The sequence below is a fragment of the Elaeis guineensis genome, chromosome 7, assembly GCF_000442705.2.
Source record: "Elaeis guineensis isolate ETL-2024a chromosome 7, EG11, whole genome shotgun sequence".
Taxonomy (NCBI): Eukaryota; Viridiplantae; Streptophyta; class Magnoliopsida; order Arecales; family Arecaceae; genus Elaeis; species Elaeis guineensis.
This window is the reverse complement of record NC_025999.2, coordinates 70,042,639-70,047,477: the sequence shown is the minus strand read 5'-3', so window position 1 is coordinate 70,047,477 and position 4,839 is coordinate 70,042,639. Positions and strand designations below refer to the sequence as shown.

General features: G+C 38.1%; 1 non-coding gene across 1 annotated transcript; it reads right to left on the bottom strand.

Moving 5' to 3' along the window:
- Nucleotides 1-2,555: 2,555 nt before the first annotated feature.
- LOC140859514 (small nucleolar RNA R71) lies at nucleotides 2,556-2,661 on the bottom strand. The gene has a single exon (XR_012143052.1). It is a non-coding gene; the product is annotated as a small nucleolar RNA R71 (small nucleolar RNA).
- Nucleotides 2,662-4,839: the final 2,178 nt, after the last annotated feature.

Genomic DNA, 4,839 nt, shown 5'->3' with positions numbered 1-4,839 from the left:
TATACCTTTAATAAAGAGAAAGATCTTATCCCATTGATAAACACTTAATTTAAGTCATTTAAAGCAGAAAATTATATTTATTTATTTTATTTATTAAAAATTTGATGCTTCTTTTTATGTTTTACAGGAAAGATGATCGCTGATACAAAGAGTCCGATTCGCAGATCAAAAAGACTCAAGTTTGAAGAAAATTGGACTTAAAATAAAATTAAAATAAAAGAAGGATGCATACGGTATTATAGAAAATGAAGATACTATGCAAGAAACCCAAAAAGAATATAGGCGTCATTTTAAAGAAACAAAAGTTTCTTTTTGTCAACCAAAAAGGAGTGTTTCCTAACAGCTAACGGACGTGCGAGCGTGCTGCTAGCACACGGCAGTGCGGGCGTAGGTGCGCGGCATGGCGGGTTCGAGGAGAGTTGTGCTGGCGGACACAGTGGCGAGCAGACGGACGGCAGATGGATCTGAAAATTAAAAGAAAAAAATATAATACTTGAAAATACTTCAAAAGAAAGAATTTGTATTTTTTTTATCTGCTTGTGATCTTTCCATCTCATCCATCCATTTTTTAGTCCTTAGTATTTTTTTTAGTCCCACATCTGAAAACCATGTAAAACTCCTCCCTCCTAATACCTATAAAAAGGCTCTTGTACTCCCATTTGAGGATCATCCCAGAAATTCTTCTAGAACCTTGCATAGAGGAAGAGAAAAGGACTACTCCATGAGCAGCTAGGCTAGCAGTCTCGGGAGTGGAGAAAAAATTTTGTAACGACACAGAGTGGATTTATTGTTCTAAACTTTTTTGTATTTCTTTATATGCAATAAAGATTATATTTTTTATTTAAATCGTCATGAGTTCTTTATTTGCTCTCTTTCATATACTTTTATTTATGCTTTTCTGTTAGATTAATATTAGGAACAACTTTTACTTTCCGGAGATGCATCGTGATCTATGGGTATGGGGCGTGTCGAGGAAAGAAGAGTTGTTTACCTAGTACTTTTCGGAGATGCGCCATGATCTACGGGTACGGGATGTGTCGAAAAAAGATAGGTATTTTTTCTAAGATTAATCGCATCTATTTAATAAAAAAAAAGAGAGATACAACTCTACTAGTACAAAATTAATTCAAAACTCCCGAGCTTTTTATTTTCTAATTATATCAATTTTAAGATAATTTATTTTCTAAATCAAAATAATGCTTCTTTCTTTTATTTTGCAATCTCAACTTAGCCCAAGGTCCCTGAGGATACGATCTCGACTCATCCTACCTACGTAGTGAGTAGAGTTATTTTTGGTGCTATCAATGACTACGCATCAAATTTTGACACCGTTGCCGGAGATATTGGCACGGTTGAATTAAAAAAAAAAATCACTGACATTTCATAACACTTAACTAAAATAGCGTAGCCTCAAATATAAAAATTTCTAACTTGATCGGACACCTTGTTTCTTTGCATTGCATCTCCATAATAAACTTTAAGGGGCAACCCATTAACTAAGATAAGGTGGGGATTTGATCACCCTTCCTTGGCCTACAAATCACTCCCTTGCATTTGTATAACCTAAACCTTAATCTAAAATTAATTAGACGTTGACCCCTAAGGATTTCGAGCTCATTAGGACAAGTGACCCTGAGAGTTGAACCAGGTTAGACTTGGTCAGCTAACTGGCGTCTAGGCAAGTGGTTTGCGGGATGATTGGGCCTGAAGGAAGGTGGTTTTTAATTGGTTTCGTTCGCTGATCTGGCCAATTTAATTGGTGTCTAAGGAAAGCAATGGGGGGACTCCCACCAATCTTACACTTATCTAGCCAGTTGGTTGGTCAAGCTCCGACTTGGAAGGCTTGAAGGCTAACTACAGTTAGGAGCTGTCTAGAACTAGGATAACTTTAGGATAGAGAGTCCACTGCGTGCTAACTTGATTGTAATTAAAATCTAACCACAACTAATTCTTCTATTAGTTTTAGGACTTCTTAGGATCTCTTTTTTAGAACTCTTTTCTCTCTTCTCTTCTCCTCTTAAAAAAAAAAAATAAATAATCCTTAACAGACTAGGATAGTCCTATATAGACTTTTAGTTGCATGTTAGGTCGACGATCACTAAAACCCGACTTGCAACCATTAGACGAAGAATTAAAAAAGACTCTTAGGACTATCCAAGTTAGAAACATGGCTGCACCTGGTGAGGCTAATCCTCCACGCTCATTGAGAGAATATTTCACTCCATCCTCGTATACCTACTCTCCATGCATTCAAGCACCTCCAGTAGAAGCTACCCAATATAAGATTAAGTCTAGCATTATTCAAATGTTGCCATCATTCTATAGACTTAGTAACGATGACCCATACAAACACTTGGATGAATTTCTTAAAATTTGTTCCACAGTAAAAATCCAAAACTTCTCCGATGATGCCCTTAGGTTGAAACTGTTTCCTTTCTCACTTAAAGACAAAGCCAAGCATTGGTTAAACTCCTTAGACTCTATAACCATTTCAACTTGGGAACATCTTTAGAGAGAATTTCTCAAGAAATACTTTTCAATTGGAAAAATAAATCAAATTAGAAAAGCTATCACTAGTTTTTTCCAATTAGAGGGTGAACTTTTTCATGAGACATGAGAAAGGTTAAGGGACCTCATTCGTAAATGTCCACACCATGCTGTCCCTAAATGGCAACTTTGTCAGTATTTTTATGATGGTCTATCGGAGAAACACCAACAAATGGTTGATGCATCATGTGGTGGGACATTCATGCTAAAGAGTGAGGATGAAGCCTGGCAGCTCTTTGAAACACTTAATGAGAATTTCCTACATCATATGTCTACCACCTCTAGAGAACAATCCATGCTTCAACAAAAAAGAAGTAAAATTTATCAGATTGAAAACGTCATGGATATCCACAGTAAGATAGATGAACTGTCCCAAAAATTAGACCGTCTTCTAAATACTGGACAATCTCCGATTCCACCTAACCCAATCCAAGAAGTTTGTGTATTGTGTGCAAATCCGAACCATTTGTTAGTGAATGCCCAGCCGCACCTCAATTTTCTGAGTTTGTGCACTAGCAGGTTCAGCAAGCTCAAGTCCAACAAACTCGCAGATCAGGAAATGATCCATATTCGAACACTTATAACCCCGACTGGAGAAATCATCCAAATTTTTTCTGGAGACCACAACCAGTGGTTGGCTCTACCGCACCTCACCTCAATATCAAGACCCAACATACAGGCATAGACCATACCATCAATTTCAAAATGCTCCTCAACCGTCTACTACTGGTCATAGCTCAGCTTTTGAGAAAAAATTTTGAAAGTACTAGAATGATTAGAAGTCAACACTCTGACCCTTAACTCCCACACACAATCCATTGCTAAGCTAGAGATCCAAATAGGTCAACTAGCGACTGCATTTAGTAGGAGGGAAGGAGAAAAATTACCTAACCAACCCGAGAGCAACCCAAGAGGGTAATTTGTGATTGAGAGCTCTAATACCCCAGAAGTTTTTTCTGAACACGCCAAATCAATCATGACTCTGAGAAATGGGAAGGTCATTAAACACACTAGTAAAACCAATGAGATCGATCCTAAACCTCTAACTGAAGTCAAATCACCCAAGAACAAGGAAGACCTTAAAATAGAGAATAAACCAACTACACCGGAATCATCTTACTTGCCTAAAGCCCCATTTTTGGATACCCTGAAAAGCCCTATTCCTGCAGATAAGAAGGGAGGAAAACTCGATGAGATGTTGGAATTGTTTAAGCAAGTCCAAATTAATCTTCCCCTTCTAGATGCAATCAAACAGGTCTCTGCTTATGCCAAATTTTTGAAGAATTTGTGCACTCAAAAATATAAATCTAGATCACAAATCTCAAAGAAAGTATGCCTCACTGAACAGGCTAGTTCTGTCTTCCAGCATACCACTCCTCCAAAGCTTAAGGACCCAGGAGCCCCCATCATTTTCTGTGTTATAGGAGATTATCACATTGAAAAAGCTCTTCTGGACTTAGGGGCAAGTGTGAATCTTTTACCTAGTTCGGTGTATGAATTTTTTAGATTCGGAGAACTGAAACCAACATCAGTCACACTATAATTAGCCGACAGATCAATTAAGGAACCACGTGGAATGCTTGAGGATGTCTTGGTCAAGGTAGATGAGTTTTACTTTTCAATTGATTTTTGGTTCTCGACATGGAACTAAGTGACAACCCAAGATAAATTTTCATTATCTTAGGATGACCCTTCCTAGCTATAGCAAATGCATGCATTAATTGTAGGACAGGAGTTATAGACGTATCGTTTGGAATAAGAAACTGAGACTGAATGTGTTTGGTGCTTCCCAAGGACCATCAATGGATAGTTGCTTCGAAGCAGATACACTAGAAGATATTATAGAAGATGCAACACCCACCATTCTAGCACCAGACACCTTAGATACTTACTTGGCTCACTTTGGAGTGTATGACTTTAAGGGATATATGAAAGAAGTTAACACCTTGTTGGATACACCACACGATAAAATCACTCCTCCATGGACAATCAAGTATGAGGCATTACCCACATTAGCCAGTACACCAATAGTTCCATCTTTAGAATCACCACCTACGTTAGAATTGAAACCCCTTCCTGCTACGCTCAAGTATGTATTTCTAGGACCCAATGACACCCTCCCGGCAATCATTGCATCAGACTTGACCCCTAATCAGGAAGCACAATTGGTTAGTATTCTGAAGGAACACAAAGAGGCTATCGGTTGGTCCATTGTCGATTTAAAAAGAATTGACCCCTCCATTTGCATGCACCATATTCATTTTGAGGCAAATGCCAAACCCCATCGAGATA